We start from the raw sequence: 21,326 nt of genomic DNA, 5'->3' as shown, positions 1-21,326 counted from the left end.
CCCCTCCTTTCTGAATATCCCTTCCTTCTCTGTTGCTCTTTTGCCGACTTTCTCTAATCCGTGAAGACCCAGGTAACATGTCACTTCTCCGGGGAAGTTTCTGAGTAGGTTCTCTCCGCTAAGTTGGCTTCAGGGAACTTCCCAGAGCTCTGAACCACTCCGCACCTGCTTTGATTATGACGCCTGCCATCTTACGTTGTCATGGCTCTCGGAAGGGAGCTCCGCGAGTGAGCTCAGGGAGCTCTGGACTGTTCATCTCTGTATTTCTTGGTCCTAGTAGAGGGTGTGAGTCATGACAGGTGCTCAGTAAATGCATTCTGAATATTCCTGGGGTGCCTGCCACACTGGGAGGCTAGCATTTCACGTCCACATAACCAAGATACAGACGGAACTAGGCATATTAAATTTTTGTTCATTTTTAAAGTCCCTAAGCATTACTGGCACTGGATTGTATTTTATTTTAGTCCATGGCTGTGGCTGTATGATACCTTTCTCAAACATGGCCCTGCTCTACAATGAATGCCATGCTAACGGGTACCTAAAACACCATTACAGAATCTGAGATGATTTGCCTCCAGAGAAATTGTCTTTAGCTTATGGACAAAGCCACCACGAGCAATAGTCACCTGTCAAGGTCAACATAGTGGGCTGCCAGCTTACGCCTTCCATCCGCTGGCCTGGGCCACAGCAGCTAAAGGGTGTTTAATATAAACTTTAAACCACTAAGATAAAAATGCCTTGCCTACCCGCTGAAGTTCAAGGCTCACAACCATTATTTCTTGGCCCTACGAAAAGCCTCCGTGCATGAGGATATTGCCCTTCTCAATTCCATGCTTTTGTTTACATTTTAGTGTGGGGCATCTTCACTTCCCAGTTCATGAAATGTTGCAGTCGTGGACAATGCACCAAACAAATAATATTCTCTATTCTGGGTTTAGAACGAATGAAGATGTAAGCTAAACAGTAGCAAATGGGAGGCCAAATGCCATCATTTTTAGGGTAAACACCAACTTGAGGATGAACTTATTGTGAGTCAAGTGGGTTTACCTAAATCTGATCCCAAGAATTAAATAGACCGACCCCTCTAGTTAATGGCAATGTGGGATTGGGACAGCCCCCCACCCCCACTTCCCCTCCCATAACAAGGAACTCTCTGGGTAAGACTCGGGTCATGGGAAAACAAGGAAAAATCCCCATTCCCTAGGGACATCTCAGTCCCAAAGAAAATGATAGATAAGGTGTCTGAGCTCCACCAGTGTCACCATACTTCCCCTCAGGAGTGAGTAAGCAGGGAAGAGAGGCCAAGGGTGTTACATTAGGTGAACTTCCTCAATACGCAAGGAGTCAGGAGCAGGGAAGAAGCGATCCCGGTCAGCACCGCCATGTGACAGGGGCTCAAAGAACTTTTGTGGTTTGATCAGTACAAAATTTTATCGGGTGCCTTTGTTTTATATCAGTATTCTGTTCCTTTCTGTGCCTGTGTTTGCCTGGGTACTGGACTACATAGGGATGGACATACGGTAATTTTGCAGAGAAGATGGGATGAATCATTTATAGACGGGTGCTCGCAGAAAATGTCTGTCATATTTCTTGCCTGAATTTTAATGCCCCCCATTGTGACACCAACTGTAAATGTTTCTAAGCCTTGAAGCATGGAAAAAAAATAATAGTGACCTATTTTTTTTAATGATCTCTTTGCATTATTTTCTGCTTCAAAGGAAGTGAAAGATCCATAAAAAAAGCAAGTTGGCTCAGTTTGTTTTCAAACTGTAACCTCCGTTTAGACTTCCAATTTAAAGGTCAGTAAATGGATACCTAGCCTTGACCTTAGCACATCAATGTTGCATTTTAGAAGCAGGGTGACATGGAGCCACGCGCTGTTTCTCAGATTTAGAAGCCTGATCACTTAATGATGTCACTGTCCCTATCACTATACAGTATCGAGTCCCTGCTGAACTGGAGGCTGGTGTTTTGGGTCAGGGTAACCAAGACACAGAGGGAGCTGGTGAGGCTAGTTGGCCCTTCAGAAAGCCTTTGGACCTATGATATGAAGCTGTGCCCACTGGCAGGTTTATGCACCCAGGACTCCCACAGAAAGTACAGAAAACAGAGAAGTCCTATGTGCTTCTATTTGCCCACTGATGACAAGGGGCCATTTCGCTGATAGAGTGAGCTATAAAATCTGGGTTGGGCTAAGATTTATAAGGTTTTTTTTTTTGTTTTTTTTTGTTTTGTTTTGTTTTTTTTTTTTTTTGAGGGGGCAGGCAGTTAATGATGAGAGTTAGGATTCCATGGGTCAGTTTTAAACAATGGCCAAATTCCTGCTCATTCCTTGTGGTGGTCCCAGCAGGGACGTGTATTCACCAGTGAGGGAGAAGGGGAATGCAGAGAGGAGCTGTGAAGAATGAAGGTGCAACCTCGGGTCGTCGGGGCCACAGCCAGGGAAACTAACAGACGCACATGGTCATTTGAAGAATGCCCAGAGTTTGATCAGTGAAAAGAGACAGTTTAAGGACACGTAAAATACTTGGGTCACATCACTTACTTTCCCTAAGACTTTTATCCTTTCTGTGTCTAGATTTCTTCTCCAGTTGTAAGGGTGTCCTAAGAGTTCCTCCCTCTAGAGTTAAGACTGTTCTAGGAGAGGGTGCTTCCAAGGTGCTTGTGATGTTGGCTTTAAAACCCCAGATGCCAAAAATAAAAAAAAATAAAAATAAAAAATAAAACCCCAGATGCCAGGCTGGCAACGCTTGCCCAATAGCCACGGAGCCACGGTGAAGCAACGTGCCTGCATCCTGTTCTCTCTGGTTCCTGCAGAAGAGTTTGACGGAGTTCACATTCTTAGCAGGTATAACACACGCAACGGGCCTTCTCCTACTGGTGTCTGTGAAGACTGGTTCAAGCTCTCCAGAAAGAAACTCGAGGATATGTTATGAAATAGTCTAAATGTTTTCCTGGTTTTAAGTGAATAATTCCACTTAGAAAAATTTACCCATGGGAAATACTTTCGAGTATATGAAAGGATTTATCTTTGGCATTGAGCTTATTTGCTGTGTCCTCCTCCCCCAAGATCCTTAAACTACAACAATAGGAAGTTAGTTGAATAAATTATGATATAGAAACACGGTGAAATATAATACAGCTATTTTAAAGGCGATTTCGTGGAGAAACACTTTCCTGATGTAGCATTGTATGAAAAAAGTACAGGGTGTTCAGGATTTTAGCAAAAGTTTGTACTGAAAAATGACATTCGTAATTACCGTGATTCTGATTATATGGAGGAAATGTTCATGATGTGTAGTTAAGGAAGATAGATTACGAAACAATATTATGGCACAATTGTACTTTTATATAAAAGTATATTTCTAGATGATATTGGAACTCTACACATCAGATGTGAACAATGATTCTTTCTGGAAGCAGAGGTCATGTATGATTTTAATTTTGCCATTTACATTTTCCTGTATTTACTGATCTTCTTTTAAACCTTAAAATTTAGTTTTAACTACCTAGGTAATGACACATGTATATTTATTATAATAAATATTGAGGGACGCCTAGGTGGCTCAGCAGTGCTCAGCGGTGAGGCGTCTGTCTTTGGCCCAGGGCATGACCCTGGGGTCCTGGGATCGAGTCCCACATCGGGCTCCCCGCAGGGAGCTTGCTTCTCCCTCTGCCTATGTCTCTGCCTCTCTCATGAATAAATAAATAACATCTTAAGAAAAAAAATGAAACAACACAGAAGTATAGAGTACAAAGTGAGAGTCTGCACCCCATTGCATTTTTTCCAAGTGCCACAAATACTAATGCTCCCTAGTCACATTTTTGGGACGTCTTTCCAGGACCCTTTCTTGGGGGAGGGTTCAGGACCACCACACTGCATTCTCCACATCATTCTACAGATTGCAAGCTGCAGAGTGAGTGCTTTCAGTTTTTGGTTTTTTTTTCCCCTGGGCTCTTCTGGATGCAGTGCTCTGCTGACTGTGGATGCTTGGCTATGCCAAGGGGGCAGGATCTCCCCGGGAGTCCCTCAGGAGCCTCCCTTCCTCTTCACTGACCCCGAGGGCATCTGATACTGTGTCCTTTCCTTCTCTCCTCAGTCTTGTCTCTCAGTCAAGAATGCTCTCACTTCCTCCTTGGGTGGGTATCAACTCCAGAATTTTCTTTACTTTCGGATCTTGGAATTTTTAGGCTCAGCTGGCCAAGTGTTGGCTTATAAAGGAATCTTTAGAATAATGGAATTCATTCTCAATATATTTGGGCTTTGAAGGCTCTCTTTCTCATTTCCTTCCCTTCTCTCACTGCCTCTTTCCTCTTTTCCTTCTGTGGACAAAAGCTTTCTTATATGTAAGTCCTCTGCCCAGCACCAAATCATTCTTTCATTTTGTATATTTGCTGAAAAATTCTCAGGCTCTTGCTGAATTGGAAGAAATTCATATACAAGGAAGGGGTTGAGGTGGGGATGGGGGGAAGAGCACAGCAACGTATTTTTAAAAAGTTTCTCATCAAAGCACAGAGTTAAAAAAAAAGGTTTTATTTATTTATTTATTTATTTGAGAAAGAGAGAGAGAGAGAAAGAGAGAACGAGCACACATGAGCTGTGGGGAGGGGTGGAGGGAGAGGAGAAGCCGACTGCCTTGGGGGTCAATCCTTAGGACCCGAGGGTCATGACCTGAGCTGAAGGTAGATGCTTAACCCACTGAGCCACCCAGGCAGCCCCATATGGATTTTTTTAGGTCAGGTTTACAGAGGTCTCATTTATAGGTAGTAAACTCATCCTTTTTTTAGGTGTGCAGTTGATGGTCTTTGTCAAAGGCTTACAAAATCGTGTAACCAAGACGTGGCACATTTTCATCACTGCCAGCAGTTTCTTAGTGTCCCTTTGTAGTCCGTCTCTTCCCTTTGGCAGCCATTGATGCAATCTACTTTTGCCTTTTCTACAATGTGATATGAATCACAGCATGTCATGGCTTCTTTCACTTAGCATGTTTTTGAGATGCATTTGTGTTGTCTGTCCGTCCTTCAATCTTTTGTTACTAGGTAGCATTATGCTGTATGGATATACAATAATTTGTTTATCCATTTGCCAGCTGACCTTTGAGGTTTTTTTTGCCAGCATCTAGTATTTTTTTTTTTTTTGGCAATTATGAACAAAGCTATTATCGTCATTCACATATGGTTCTTTCTGTGGACATGTACTTTCATCTCTCTTAATTAAATATCTAGAAGTGCGGTAGCTGGGTAGTGTTTGTGTGTGGTTAACTTTAAATTAAATATGAAAATGTTTCCCAAGGTGGCTGTTGACCATTTTGCCTTACCACCAGCAATGCTTGAGAGTCCCAATTACTCCACATCCACAGGAACACTGAGTATTGTCAGGTTTCTTTCCTTTACTTTTATTATTTTTAATTTTTTTAATATTTTATTTTTATTTACTTATTTTAAAGAGGGAGAGAGAAGAGACAGAGGAAGTAAGCAGGGACAGGCAGAGGGAGAAGGAGAAAGAGAACCTCAAACAGACTCTGTGCTGAGCATGGAACCTGACATGGGGCTTGATTTTACGACACTGAGATCATGAGCTGAGCCTAAATCAAGAGTTGGACACGCTTAACTGACTGAGCCACTCAGGTGCCTCCTTTTGCCTTTTTTTTTTTTTTTTAATCTTAGCTTTTCTAGTAGGTATGTAGTAGGATCTCATTATGGCTTTCATTTGTGTTTCTCTGATTTTTAATGATGTTTAGATGTTTTATTGATGTTTAATGATATTAAAAAATCGGATTGTCTTTTACTATTGAATTGAAAGAGCTCTTTACATATTTTGGATACAAGTCTTTTAGCACATATGTGTTTTGTAAATATTTATTTCCAATCTGTAGTTTGTCTTTTCATTTACTTAGTAATGTTTTCCAAAGAATACTAGTTCTTAATCTTGATGAAGTCCAGCTTATTGATTTTTTTTTAAAAGATTTTATTTATCCATTCGTGAGTGACAGAGAGAGAGAGAGCGAGAGGCAGAGACACAGGCAGAAGGAGAAGCAGGCTCTCTACAGGGAGCCTGACGTCGGACTCGATCCCGGGACTCCAGAATCATGCCCTGGGCCGATTTAATTTAAAGTTTAACCATACACAAACACTACCCAGCTAAACTGCTGAGCCACCCAGGGATCCCCAACACTATTTTAAATGGCAACTTTTTGTTTAAGATTTTAATTTTCAATTTTTCTTTTTTTTTTTTTAAGAAGATTTTATTTATTTATTTGAGAGAAAGAAAGAGAGGAAGAGAGAGACAGTAGGAGCAGGAAATCAGAGGGAGGAGCAGACACCCTGCTGAGCAGGGAGCCCAATTTGGGGCTCAATCCCAGGACCCTGAGATCACAACCTGAGCCAAAGGCAGATGCTAAATGGACTGAGCCACCCAAGTGCCCCTCAGTTTTCAATTTTTCATTGCTAATGTATAGGGATGCAATTGACTTGTATACTGACCTTGTATTTTGCGACTTTACTAAACCCACTTATAATTCTGCTAGGATTTTTGTAAATCTTTGGGACTTGCCTTGTAGATAGTTTTATTTCCTCATTTCCAATCTTCTTTTGTTTCGTCATTTTTGCTGTTTCACACAGGCTTGGCCCTCCAGAACAATAGTCAACAGAGTAGTGAGAGTAGACATTCTTGATGTGAAACTTTTAATCTTTTGAATTATTGTCACTGTATAGATGGATATGGTATGTCATTTTAAAAATTTGCATTCCCTGCTTACTAGTGAAGCTGAATGTCTTTTAATATATTTATTGACTATTTGTCTTTCTTTGAGAAATGTCTCCATATATCCTTGGTAAAATTTTCCTTCACTTGTTTAGCTTCTCTGATTTGTACATGCTTATGAAGCATTCTGGTCATTAATCTTCTGTGTGTTGCAATTACTTTCTTCCAGGATATTGCTCGTCTTAACTTAATGTGGTGGGCTTTGGGAGGTAGAAGTTTTTTTTTTTTTAAAGATTTATTCATTTGTTTATTTATGATAGACATAAAGAGAGAGAGAGAGAGGCAGAGACACAGGCAGAGGGAGAAGCAGGCTCCATGCAGGGAGCCCGATGTGGGACTCGATCCCTGGACTCCAGGATCGCACCCTGGGCCAAAGGCAGGCGCCAAACCGCTGAGCCACCCAGGGATCTCCGGGAGGTAGAAGTTTTAAATGTTATGGAGTCAAAATGTGTCAGGATTTTTTGTCTTTTATGAATTTTGAGTTTGTAGCTCATTTAAGGAGCTTTTCCATTCCAAGACAATACAGTATTATTTTATAATTTATTCTAACACTCTTACAGTTACGCTCTTTAACATTTAGTTCTTTAATGCATCTGATTTTTTTCTGAACGATATGGCTTTAGAGTTGGGTACATGGTTAACCAGTTGTTCCATCTCTCATTTAATTGAGAGTATCTTATATTTTCTCCACCACTTTGAAATGCCATATTTATCTTTTTACTAAATATGTTCATGTCAGTGAATGTTCATGTATCGATGAGTGTCTTTTTGGATTCTGATTTTTGTCCCTTTGCCCCATTTTTCTAAATTTTTGCTAGCACCACATGATTTTTATTTCTAGAGACTTCTGTTATGTTTCGCTTCCACGTGGAGGAATTCTACTGTGGCAGTCTTGTGGTGAGGCCGGACTCAACTTCCATTCCAATCTTTTCCAAAAGTGGACTAAAGGCGACATTGCATAGATTCTCTTGCAGTTGCAGTTCTATCGGAAATTTATTACTCAGAAGGAAAAGTGGAATACTTGTTTGTTTGTTTGTTTTTAAAGATTTTATTTATTTATTCATGAGAATACAGAGAGAGAGAGAGGGAGAGAGAGAGAGGGAGAGACACAGGCAGAGGGAGAAGCAGGCTCCATGCAGGGAGCCCGATGCGGGACTCGATCGCGGGACTCCAGGATCAACTGGCCACCGCGATCTGGGGTAGGTTGTGACCAATGTGGGGCATCCAGCAGTTGGTAACTTGCTGACTCTGTGAGGCAGCTGCTCCGTGGCGGCCTGATTCTGTATTGAGGTTTTGGGAAGTGTTCCTGGAAACTCAGCCTAGGCTCAGTTTTATTCACCTTCCCAGCGGATCTGGCACAGCACAGATCTAGAACGATTCTCCTTGTGCTAATTAGATGGATTTTTGTTTTCTGAAAATGAGCCCTGGCACAACACCAGGGCTCATTTGAATGAGCACATCTGCCATTCTATTTATTCTTTACCAGTTGGGAGATAGAGATGTAAGGATGACATAATGGCTCCAGCGTGTTCTTGTGTCCCTCTTGGTCTCCCGTGACGAGGTGTGCAGCACTACTACTAAATCCAAGTTCATAAGCAGTTGTGAGGGATGCAAATCTTACCGTAGATTTTGCAGGGGGATGGATTAGACTCATGTTTGCCTGTCACTTGGTAAAACTTAAGAAGAGTTCTCCAAAGGGACGTCAGTTCTCCAACTTTTTCTTGGTTGTCATTTTCCAAATTTCTTTTCTAGCTCTTTCCCTGTAGATCTCTTTCATCTTCTGAATCCTTCATTCTCCTCTCCCTTTTCTATGTGTCGTCTGATTAAAATTATTGCAATATCAAAATACTTTGCAATAGGACCCCTGGGTAGCTCAGTGGTTGAGTGTCTGCTTTTGGCTCAGGGTGTGACCCCCGGGTCCTGGGATCAAGTCCCATGTCGGGCTCCCTGCAGGGAGCCTGCTTTTCCCTCTGCCTGTGTCTCTGCCTCTCCCTTTGTGTCTCTCATGAATAAATAAATATTTAGAAAAATACTTTGGAATAAATGAGCTCATAGCGAGATGTTTCCTTGGAAGAAATAAAAGGAATCATGCAGGCGTGCAGTTTTGAGTAACTGGTTTCACAACAGGAGGTTTAGAATTCTAAGCAGTAGATGGCAAGTGTTCTTTTCAAATCTGCAAAAAAACACTGAGGCTCAGTCACCTTGCCTTGTGATTAAAGGGAGCCAAATGCTTAGCTTCCTCAGTTGTTAAAATGTTGTCTTTAAGGTACAAACCTACCGTTTGCTTTGCTTTGTGATGCTGGGGCCGGGACTGCAAACCGCGTTCCTGCTTTGCGAGCTGGGCCTCTGCGGGACTGTGGGTAGGGAGCCTGGAGGTGGGAGGCGGAGAAGGGCTCGCTGTCTGCCTGCCGTCTGGTTCCCAGAGCATCACCCCAGCAGTTTACTCCCTCAGTAGCAGCTGAGTCCATTCTGCGCTTTTTCTAACATGTGTAAAACCAGCTTCATCGTGTGTCCCCTCCGAGATCCTGGCTGACGCCCCCAGGGTATTGTCCATCTGGCTCATTATTCCATCTCCAGCATCTAGGACAATGTTTAGTTACAGAAGGTGCCTGATAAATATTTTATGAATGAATGAATGAATAAATTCAGGCAGCCCAGACACATGCTAGATTTCAAATGTCAAAGGAAAAATTCTTTCCGCAGCTCCTCCAAAGCCAGATGCTATTGGAGGGGCTTTGCACGAATGCCCGAATGCTACTAAATCTGCCTTAACTGTTCCATTTTTAGATGAGGAGATTGAGGCTCAAAGGCCTAAGTAGATGAAATAACTTGCCCAACTTTACTATCTTCTGCACAACGGAATTGGGGTTCAAACTCTGCATCCCACCTGAGTCCTATCCCTGGACTCTCCCCCCCACCCCCCGGCCAGTACAATATTTTAAGGACCATGGGGACAGTCAATGACAAAGTATATATATCCTAGTGTTACCCATGTGAACACTGAATGGTAACCATGGCAGAAAACATTTGTTAGAAATAATACCTTTGTAATTTTCACATATCACAGAAACTGGTAGGCGGAGAGGCCGCATGAGCGGTGAGAATGATTATTAACAGCCCGTCGGGGGAGCCAGGAGGGGCGGGTTCTGTTTCTGGCTCGGAGCCCAATAAGCTCTTGGACCTCGTGTGCACCCAAGGACCGCCCTGGGTCTCACGTCCCCATTTGCGGGCGAGGGCGCCGGCCTCCAGGACTTCGGACGCATGTGCGTCCGGCCCTGTGACTTGGCAATGCTCTCCGTGATATAAAAATGAAGTAGTTCATCCCCTGCGGATGATGAGAATCATCAAAATCCAAGGCAGGTAATCAAGACATGAAGACACAGGCCCACGACTCTTCCTTGCAAAGGTTTGCGTTGCCACCCATGAGAATCTATACTGTTTGACCACGTTCTCAAAGGAATCTGCAAAACCATTAAGTAATGTAACTTTTTTGTTTTTTTTAAGGCTGAACTGAAGGTAAAATGATTTCTTAGGGTCTGTATTGCGTAGAACCTATTTTTCACATTGAAGAATTAAATGGAGGATTCTGTTTTCTGTCACTGGTGTCATGAAAGGGTCTGTTGAGAGATTTATCCAATTAGGTGAATGAAGGAAGGCTTTTTATTTACTTGTCCTTGAATTATTTCTTTTTTTTTTTTTGTCCTTGAATTATTTCTAAAAGGAGGCCACCGGGATATTCTGAATAAATTCTCTCCTGTTTGTGGATTGTAACTCAGTTATTTAGGGGACGCATCAGAAAGATTTTAGGGGCGCCTGGGTGTCTCAGGAGGTTAAGTATCCGACTTGATTTAGGCTCAGATGTCATGACGTCAGGGTGGTGAGTTGGAGCCCTGCGTGGGGCTCTGGGCTGGGCGTTGAGGCTGCTTAAGATTCTCTCCCTCCCTCTGCCCTTCTGTCCCCACCCCTGCTGTGTGTGTGCTCGCTGTATCTCTAACAACGACAGCAACAGGATTTTTAAAAAAGTGACTCAATCGATGAAAAAGAATAGTTGCATCACAAACTAAATTCAGTGAGATCTCTGATAGTTGAGCACCTGGGGACGGGCGGGGTTGGGGGCGACTTTGACATTCTCATGGATTTGGGGATTTCTGAAAACTGACTGCTCCAGTGTGTAGGTAATAAAGCTCCAGCGTCTCCTTTCCCCGAAGGGAGCCGCCTCTCCTCCCGGTTCCACGGGAGACAGTGCAAGAGAGAAGAGCAGAATTTCAGGACCAAGAGCCCCGGACTGGGCCTCGCAGGCCTGAGTTCAGGCTCTACCTTGGTCAGGGCTTTGCCGTCACTTTGGGCAAGTAGCTACCTTTCTCAGGGCCTCACCTATAAAAGAAAGATTGGAGGAAAATAGGCCTGAGAGTGTTTCTAGGTCTACTGATCTATGACTTTAGAGCTAATTTGGGGCACCTGGGAGTCCAAAGGAGACTGGCCGAAGGGAGGCTCTTATGAGTGAGGAATACTTGAAGCTGAATGGACAGAGAGCCCACCACAGTGGAGTCCTTCGAGCACAGGGCCATGGGCCAGGGCTGCCAGTGGCTGGCGTCACGTTCCACATAGGTAAGGCTGCCCTGGGTGACTTCACCTGAGGCCTAACGAGGCTTTTCCAGAGGAGTCAGGGGAGGGTTTTAATCTGGCGCAGGCTCTTTGACTAATTGGGTTTGCGTGGCTTGTCCTGGGAGCCGCAGAACAAGAACCAGTTCTCCCAGGAAGAGAAGTACTATTTGTTCGAGCAGTTATATTTAATAACCTAAGACCTCCCGGGACAGAGGCTGACACCAGAAAATGCTACGTATTCTCCTTTCACAATCCAGTGTCACATTCTTCTAGGTCAAAGTTGTGTCTTTCTTTCCTCCCTGATTTGAATGCAGATAATTTCTATTTTAGTGACCTCCAGGAATTTTATCTAACAGAGAGAAAGGGAAAAAAGGACCATGGAGAAAAAATTCTTAGGTTACACGTTTTCAAATTTCATGTGCATCATTTGAGTGTTGATGCAGGAAAACTAGTGTCCAGATGACGGTTTCACCCATTCTAGACTTGTAATCTGTTTGCTGGGTTATAGTTACTCTTGGGCCTGGAGGCCCCTTTAGAGACGACCTACAACCGGCTCGCTGAAAACAAAGGTCCAGTTTCGTGGCATTTGCTGATTCCTACGGTGTTGACACTCTCCCTGTGGCCAGTTTGAAGGTAGTAACATGACGTTGCTGGATTTGGCACCGGGAGGCGTTGCACACAATTGGCTCTGGTGAGCTGGTGAGAGCTGGTCTTGGCACATTCCCGAGCATTCTCAATTAATAGATATGCTGAGGACAAGGATGAGAGGGAGTTTCCAGAAATGTTAAAAATGGATTACAGAAGACAGGCGTTCTTTGACATTTTGAAAAAGCGTCTCAAATCTCTGGGACATGGGCTGGCTGTGAAACTGAGCGGCGGTCGTGCTGTGCTTTCCCCCTCACAAGGTACACTCACACTCATTGTCTCACTTCTTTGCTAATCCTCACAACACTCTGGGGCTGGAATAGTTGCCATCGCTTCCAATTTACCAGGAGGGAGCTGATGCAGGGCTGTTGGGTGGTAGACGCAGGACTCAAATCCAGAGCTTCCCAGGAGAACTCCCAGGCTTACTCTACACTGCACCACACTCTTTCCTTACTGTTTTCAAGCCATCCAGTAGAGCCCTGACAACAAAAAAGAAATGCAAAATACATTTTTGTTGCAAGATATTTTAGATCTGAAGCTCTCTGTTAATTTTTGAGAATGTGGCGCCATCTGGAAGTGGTATCCCATTTTAAAGCTGAGACGGTGAGTCATGATTTCCTGACCCATATATGTTGTGTACTAGTTTTATTCTTTCTTTTTCTTAAGATTCTCTCTCTACCAGACAGGAGACAGATGGCTGAAGCATTGCAGCATCCTGGGCTGTTGCACAGCACAACTGCAGGGAACACCATTCATATCACAGTCTATGGGAATGGCATTTTCTGGAATTGTACAGTGCCCAGCCTGTCCAGCTGTACACGGGCCTGGTGACACTAGGTTAAATCCTTATCTTTCATTTTGGTACTCAGTTCGGGTAGTGTTGTTCCTGAGGGGGTCTAAATCCTTGCATCTTGGATTTTGCTGTATCTCCTATGGCCTTAGCACCTTCCCTGAACCCGTGGTGACATATGTAGCACAGAGATACTCTAAGAAATAAAATGGGTTGTTATTAGCTAAGTTACACTTTTCTTAGCCTTAGTCAGTGGTTCTCAACCCTGGGCACATTGGCAATGTCTGGAGACGTTTTTGATTGTGACAACTGAGTATCTAGTACTATTGGGATCTGGTAGGAAGAGAGTCCAGGGATGCTATTAAAATACCCCAAAGAGCACAGAATGCTCCCCCCACAGCAAAGAATTGACTGGCTCAAAATGTCAACAGTGCAGATCCCCAGCTGTACTCCCTTCTTGATCAGCTGGGTCCCTTTGTGCACCTTGAAGATTCTCTTGGCTTTTTTCATCAAGCCTCAAGTAGAAGAAAGCTATTAGGCTTTTCCCCTAAATCCACACCCTGTGGTTTCCTCTTGGGAATTCCTTGTTTCCTCTTGGAGAGAAAGAAGCAAAAGTTCTTCCTGGGGAGAGTTTTTGGGAGCCATTTATCCAGACCCTTCTTCTCCATAAGTTTTGGTGCAGTAAGTCGTGCACCACTTATTTCTTAGGGGGTGAGAAAGCACATGGTTGGAAAATCCCCCAGAGTGCAAGAGGGCCTCCACTCAGGAAAGCCCTGAAGTCCTGTCTAAGGTCAATGGAAGTATTTACTCCAGGGACACTTACTTGGGGAGGAAAGGTTCCGCCTCCACAGGTATCTTTTTAAAGAGTCTTGGTCATCAAAGTCATCCTGCAAAGCCTTCTGACTTCTGAGCAATGGCGAGCAATGTTTGATGGGCAGGATGTTGGCTTTACATTAAACACTAATGTGGCGGCGTGAAGGCTCTTCACGCGCGGTTTGCTCCATTCATTGAAATCTAGGGATCCCTGGGTGGCGCAGCGGTTTAGTGCCTGCCTTTGGCCCAGGGCGCGATCCTGGAGACCCGGGATCGAATCCCACGTCAGGCTCCCGGTGCATGGAGCCTGCTTCTCCCTCTGCCTATGTCTCTGCCTCTCTCTAGCTCTCTCTCTGTGTAACTATCGTAAATAAATAAAAAAAATTAAAAAAAAAAAAAAAAAAAAAAAGAAATCTAAGGTGTGCCCAGCAGGCTTGTGCCTGGTTTCTAACACCGAGAGCACAAAGTCACCTTTCAGACCCGGCTAGATCTTTGCAGATGTCTCCACTTTACTGACTTTAGTGAGACAAGTGCCTGTGAATTACAGCAGGGCTGTGTCTTGAGACACGTAGCTCTCAAGAACGCTACTGATTCTGAGATACACTCTGGATGTATTGATGTGCATTTGGGGCAAAAACAGCACAACCCAATTGAATATACTCAACTGATTGTAAGATGTCATCTGAATCCACGAATGTTTAAATGTGAACAAGAATGCATCCTTTATTAAAGAGGAAATCCAGTAATATTGGGTCCCATGTTCAGATAAGTAAGACAAAGTCAAAAGGATTAAATGATTCATTCGAAGCAACTCTTTAAGTCTAAAGACTCCCCCATTCTTGGAGTGCCTGGCCAGCTCAGTCAGTGGAGCACGCAACTCTTGATCTCAGGTTGTGAGTTCAAGCCCCACCTTGGCTGTGAGCAGCCCCCCTGAGAGTCTTACTACCTCAATCCCTGAAACCGTGGGGGTGGAGAAGAAAGAATGCATACCTCTAAGGGAATGAAGGACCCAGCCCCAAGCAGGCCATTGACATATTTTTGAATTCTCTCATTTTGTCTTAAAAAAACATGTGAATATTTGTCTACTCTTACTATCCATATTAGTTTTTATATAATTGTTTTGGATTATCAGACGCCTCACTTTGTTTCTCCAAGTCTTTGAATAAACTTGAAGCTCCATGAACATGCATGTTTACCTGGTTGCATTGCTAATAGGGCCATGTAGAATTTTCCTACATTGCCCCTCTTCAGGGATGGTGGCAGATGCTCACCCCCTTAGGAGAGAATACCTGATAACTTTTGATTGAGTCAGTGTTAGAAACGTTGAACTGTGCTGTGGTGTCCAGTGTGTCTGAATCAAAAGGAATGGTCATCACGATAACCAAACTCTTAGAAGTGGGGTGTTGGATACACCTCTTGGTACCTCATGAATGACAAAAGTTTTCTGAAGACCCTTTCAAAGGAGAGGAATGAAAGGAAAATAGGGGTAGTTTGGGGACTAGAGTTTCAGCAAGATTGTGGCAGTGTTTCAGCCAGCAAGTGGGGGCATCGCCTGGCCAGGTAAGGCACCAGACTGGGACTGGTTTCTGCAGGGAATTCCAGGGGGGAGATGCCAGGAGGCCAGGCTTTGGAAGGGAAGTACATGCCCTAAAATGCCTGTCACCCCCTAGAGGGATATGGCAAAGCCAGCCAAGTGGCGCAAGCAGCACTGCATCTGGTAGACCCGACTGGCACTCTGGCCAGGCTCTGCTGGCCAGATGGACAAATAGATGACAGTAGGACAAAGCAGCAAGGCCTGTGCTGGATGTTACCAGGTAATAGAAAACAAAGATTTTGTGGGCGTGGGGAGCTCAGAGTTGGTGTCCCTGGAGGGTAGAACTACTGAGAAAATATTACAAGAATGAAGTGTCTCAGAGACTACGCATGAGTTATGGATTATGGAGAACTTTTAAGACTCTGTCTGCAGAGCGCCTGGGTGATTCAGTCCATTAAGCGTCTGCCTTCGGCTAGCGTCGTGATCTCGGGTCCTGGGATCAGGCCCGAGTCAGGCTCTCTGCTCAGTGGGGAGTCTGCTTCTCCCTCTGTCTCCACAGTGCGCCCACACCACTTGTGCTGTCTCTCTCTCAAATAAATACATAAAAAGTCTTAAAAAGAAGACTCCATCTGCAAGAGATCACATATTTAAGGCATTTGTAATGCTTTCTTTGGGTTGGTTAAAAGCAAATTCCTGGGGTGGTAGGAAGTGCAGCAGCATTCTGGTCACCTGGAAGAGGGGGGATGAAGTTTTCTGATTAATGGTGACATTAGGGAAATTCTTTGTTAGGCAGTGGAGAAGGGGCCGTGGAACACACTGTAATGGACTGGATGTGCCAGTGCAGGTGACAGCCACTGGTGGGGATTCTCTTAATTGTTTTCTAGCTGCAGTGTTGGTCTGAGGATCCTGACAATTCTCCCTTTTGTCGTAATTAGTGGAGTCGGGGGAGTAGGGGAAGTTGAGGCAACAAAGAGCCATAAGAAGAGTGTGGGGGTCAGAATATGCCATCCAAACATGCCACGTTGGCATAAAGATTCTTTTGAGCTGAAGACAATTGAGAAGTGGCAGATGCCATAAAAAATACTGTGCCCCTTCTACCATCTGCCTAAAGCCAGAGATGGACTCTGAATCACTAGAGACAACTCTGGACTCTTAAGAGCCCAGATATGGCACCGAGGGGAATCTACCCAACAAACCTTCCAGATTTAACCCTCCTCTTCCATTAGTTTCTCTCCATATATTTATCTTCTCACAGTTTGCTGCCCCTAGAAGACTGAACCCCCTTTCCTTTGTCTTGTCACTTCTCTACACACTTCTTGTTCTTTGTTAGGCTGCTACATAAGCCCAAGTCCTCACCATCTCTTTCAGCTACTCATCACTGAGTTTCCCGTCCATGTAAATGTGCTGTACTTGTTAATAAACTCTATTTTCCTCTTATTAATCTGTCTTTTGTCAGTTGAATTTGAAGGCTCCCCAGGCACTGAACCAAAGAGTTAGAGGGAAACGTTTTTCTTCCCCTCTACAGGAGGAAACCACAGGATGCATCTGGACCTGCTCTCAGACTTGGAGACCGGAGTGACATAGCCCTGAAGAAGCAGGCAGGCCAAATGCAGGCTGTTCATCCGGGGCAGTGGAGAATCTAGACCCTCGAAGCCTCTTAGCTGAGTTCTTCAAAGTGGAAGAGATGTATAGATGCGAAAGGTGGTCACAAAATTAGCTTGGAGTTCCACGCTGGAGCCAACTGGCTCCTTATGGCATCAGGCTCCCGACCTGTGGCCACTGCATTCCCTTCCCACACTCCCCTCCCCTCCTCCTTCCCATATCCTCCTCTCGCTCTGTCTCCAGACCAGCGGGATAGTATGTTGTATCCGTCAGCTTCTAGCCAGAAAACCAGCGTCCTCACTGGGTAGTTCAGTAGAGGGTATTTAGTGTGGTCATGGAGGTTTTGGGAAAGATGCCTGGCCAAACAGTAGACAGCGAGGCAGCTCAAAGATTAGCAATACCATCCTGCTCAAGTGGCAGATGGAGAAAGTACTAAAGCCCAGGGGGCAGGGCTACCTGGTAAGAGCTGGAACTAAGCTAGGGGGCTTGCTTGATAGGGCCTGAAAATAAAGAGGGAGGGGCTAGCTGGGAGAGGCTGGAATCCTGGAGATGTGCGAATGCTGGAGACGTTGCCTAAAGCAGAGAGGGAAGAGAACATCTTGTCTTCTCCCTCTCTTTTGTCCCAACATCTTCCCCGCACCCCAGGCTCCCATTGGCTGAACCTAGAGAGAAATCAGTAGGGAGTCTGAGAAATGTTGTTCGCAGGTGTCAGCCTCCTGCAACACAGAGCAGAGTTGGAGGAGGCTGAAGGAACGGAAGTGAAAGCAAATGGAGAACTGATCAGCACATAGGACAGACAGACGGAGGGCTCCGGGCATGAATTCTAGGATGGCAAGCTACTTTAGTTAGTCTATGCATGGACCCTTGTAAGACCTTATAGGATTAGCCTCTGGATCCTGCATGCCTAAAGGAAGTGGTGGGAATCTGTGGACTCTTAGACCCAGCCCGGATGGCGAACACAGAGGTAGGTGGTTCAGCCTGAGGATGTGTCCTCGGGAGGATCAACGCCAGCATCTGTGCTGTGCATCCTGGGCCCATGAATCAGAGTGTGCATCACGTGGGAGCCGGGGGCTCAGAGAGGCCCTGCTGACACACTCCAGCCAACCGATGCTCAGGAGGATGGGCCTGAGAAACGAACTGACCTCCAGTTTCTCCAGGCCCGAAGAATGGAAGGAAAACCAAAGCTGGGAGCTCCTAGGCAGGAGTTGGGATACAGCTTGTGGAAAAGATTTGCAGTTTGTAAAAAGATTGTAAAGTATGTGAGGGAGACAGCACTGGGCAGGTCTAGAACTCTGTGCCTTTCAACGTGTCTTAAGGAGAACTGCCCATCAGAAATCATGACATGAGGAGCCTGTTATGAACCTCATCATGGCATTCCAGGACCTGGTGAGATGGATATGGCTTGAATTCTGACTCTGTCATTTACTGGCTCTGTGACCTCAACAGAGTTGTCTAGCCTTCTGCAGACTCAGTCTCTCATCCATAAAATGGGGACAATTGTAATATCTCAACATTTGAGATGATGCATGTAAAACACTTGTCTCTGTTTGGCATGTAGCAAGCGCTCAATAAACATTGTTTGGTTTTACTGAGGGCTCACTCCTTGCCGAGCAATAATTGTATTATTTATAGCAATATACAATTAATTATTGTTGTATTATTGTATGTTAGCTCATAGCTAGAGTAGGACTTCTAGAATGATCCACTCTAGTCTTCTCTTAAAGGAGAGCCCTTGACGGGGTGCCTGGGTGGCTCAGTTAGTTAAGCTTCCGACTCTTGATTTCAGCTCAGGGTGGTTAGATTGAGCCCCTGAGTCCCTGCTCAGCAGAGAGTCTGCTTGAGACTCTCTCCCTCTGCCCTTCTCCCCACTCATGCGCGCTCTCTCTCTCACTCTCTCTCTCAAATAAATAAATGAATCTTAAAAAAAAAAAAAAAAAGGAGGCTACTGGATTCCCTAGGAGATAAAAATGGTGGTCAAGCCTTTCCCATATCCAAGGCATAGCAAAGAAGGACAGTCAGTCTGTAGGTGAGCCACAGAGATGCAAATTGTAAATCCTGACACTGCAGCAGCTGTTTACAGACAGATGTTTTAAAAATAGCTGCCATATAAGCACTCTTAGGCCCTTGTTGCCATCTGACTATGTGAACCCCCATGCGGAGGCCAGTACTGGCCACAAGTGGGAGGTTCAATATTATGATAAAATCCCACCCAGCAAGGCAGGCAGTCAGATGTATTGTAAAGAGCAGGGGACTTGAAGTCAAAAGATTTGGATTCCAATCCTGGCTGAATGAGATCTTAGGCTTAATGGGCTCTGAGTCTTGGTTTTCTCATTTGTAAAATAGTGATAAATGTAATCTACTTAACTCTAATTAAACACAGAGTTTTTGTGAACGTGTTTTATAAATAAGCATTTGTATGTGTTGACATTATTTTATGCCATTGTTGCCTGCAAGCATGACAGAAAGTCTTCTTAATTTATAAAAGTATAGAAAAATAATAAATATGCTCTAGGGACAAGGGGAGATATTTTGTTCAGAAACTCAGGGAGATCTGATTCAGCTAAAAAGCTTTTGCTAGGACACCTGGGTGGCTCAGTGATTGAGTGTCTGCCTTTGGCTCAGGTCATGATCCCAGGGTCCTAGGATCAAGTCTCACATCGGGCTCCCTGCATGGAGCCTACTTCTCCCTCTGCCTGTGTCTCTACCTCTCTGTCTTCTCTGTGCCTCTCGTGAATAAATAAATAAAATAAAATAAATAAAAAAAAGCTTTCACTCGCGAAAGACAAATACTGCAGGATGTTACTTACGTGTGAAATCTAAAAGATTTGAACTTAAAGAAGCAAAGATTAAAATGCAGGTTGGCAGGAGGTGGGAGGGGTGAGGGACTTGGGAGGAACATTGCTCAACGGGTACAAAGGTTCAGTTATACAGGATGAATAAGTTCCGGGGGTGTAATGTACAGCATGGTGACGTTGGTTAACAATACTGTATTGTGTAATTGAAATGTACTATGAGGGCAGATCACACCACACATACACATAAATTTAAGTACGTGAGGTGATAGATGTGTTAATCACCTTGATTGTGGTAATCATTTCATAATGTGTTCATATATCAAAACATCACAGCTTAAATATATACAATTTTTCCTTGTCAGTTATAGCTCAGTAAAGCTGGAAATAAAATTTTACAAAATGTTAAAAAAAACTTGGCACAAAATATTGGAGTCTATATAATAGTGCCCCTCACCCTACAGAGCTGAGCCGCCCTGTTGTCCCCACTGTGGTTCTGTCTGTTAAGAAGTAGCTTCCAAAAAAGTAGCTTCTGAATCATAGAAACCACAAGCTCTGCAATCTGCCCAACACTGCAGACTTTTGAGAATGTATTTGATAATGTCTCTTTCTTTTTTTTTTTTTTTTTTTGATAATGTCTCTTAAGCCACTTCTTTTGGGGGTAATGATTCTCAAATCTTCTCTCTGACGTCTCAGTTGGAGACCAACACTTTGATGACATATGTTGGGTGGGCCCATTGCTGTCATTTAAGAAAATGCCTCTATTCAAATCCAGATGTCTAGATCCATTTTCCCAAAACATCTGCCTGGCTTGTGTAAAGGGAGCCGGATGGTATTCACAATCAAAGCTTAGAAATCTGCATGGGTTTGTAGGATTCTCTATTCCCAGAAAAATTAAAGAGGAGATGAATTCAGACTTACATAAAGTTTTAAATCAGTCTGTCTTCATTACCTTGTTGGGTGGTGGGTAAATCATTTGCTCGCGGGGATTAGTGTAAAATGGCTCCCCAGCAGAACACTAAGCAATTACCTCTCTATCGAGTACATTTTCCCATAGTTCTTACGAAGTAGGCTCTTCTGTTTGAACGCCTATCTCTCTTCTAAATACTCAGGATGCAGGCTAGTCTTACATCCGTTAATTACTCTTTGAGCTTAGTGATTATACAGAAAGATCCTTCATTGTACCAACTTTCCAGCCTGGAGTGGAGATCGTGGAGTCAATGAGAAGTCACATCAGCGTTCCATTCAGTTCTTTTTCACTGAAACCCAGTTTGGAATGAGCCAAGATAGCTTATCTGAAATTATGAATGACTATGAACACATTAAAGGGATAAAACAAGCCAGCTTTTCGGAAAAAGGCAAAGGATACATTAGTGAGGAATTATATTAAAATATCAATGAAGGGATTAAAAGATATCATGATTCTCATTTCCTTTGCTATGTTTTCAGGTTTTGTGATCCTTTAATGTCTTTTCAACTTTAGATGCTCAGGATTTAAAAGAATTACTTTCTCTGTACTTTATTCTGAATCCTTGATAGGCCTTTCTTCAGATACTCAGTTGAATCTTCCTCCAAACTTAACTTTCTATTAAGTGTGGCCTCTAAAATCTAATCCTGGTCTAGAGATCTGAAACTTGTAAGAATTGTGTCAACTCCACATGTACGAACCCTTCCTTCCTCCCTCCCTCCCCTTCTCCCATCCATTCTTCCTTAAAATTCTTTCCTCTGAGAAGGATCCACGTCAACTTTCCAAGAGTGGACAGTAGCATCTGCTTGACTGCT

The 21,326-nt window shown here is 43.9% G+C and overlaps 1 long non-coding RNA gene across 1 annotated transcript in view; it reads left to right on the top strand.

Moving 5' to 3' along the window:
- Positions 1–18,340, top strand: part of LOC140614408 (uncharacterized) — an 18,610-nt gene extending 270 nt beyond the window's left edge. Inside the window, exon 2 of the long non-coding RNA XR_012015273.1 lies at positions 16,676–18,340. This is a non-coding gene — a long non-coding RNA (uncharacterized lncRNA). The remainder of the gene's footprint in view (positions 1–16,675) is intronic.
- The last annotated feature ends 2,986 nt before the right edge of the window (positions 18,341–21,326 follow it).

The sequence above is a fragment of the Canis lupus genome, chromosome 22, assembly GCF_048164855.1.
Source record: "Canis lupus baileyi chromosome 22, mCanLup2.hap1, whole genome shotgun sequence".
Lineage (NCBI taxonomy): Eukaryota > Metazoa > Chordata > Mammalia > Carnivora > Canidae > Canis > Canis lupus.
Note: the sequence above shows the minus strand (reverse complement) of the source record. Positions and strands in the feature narration are given on the sequence as shown.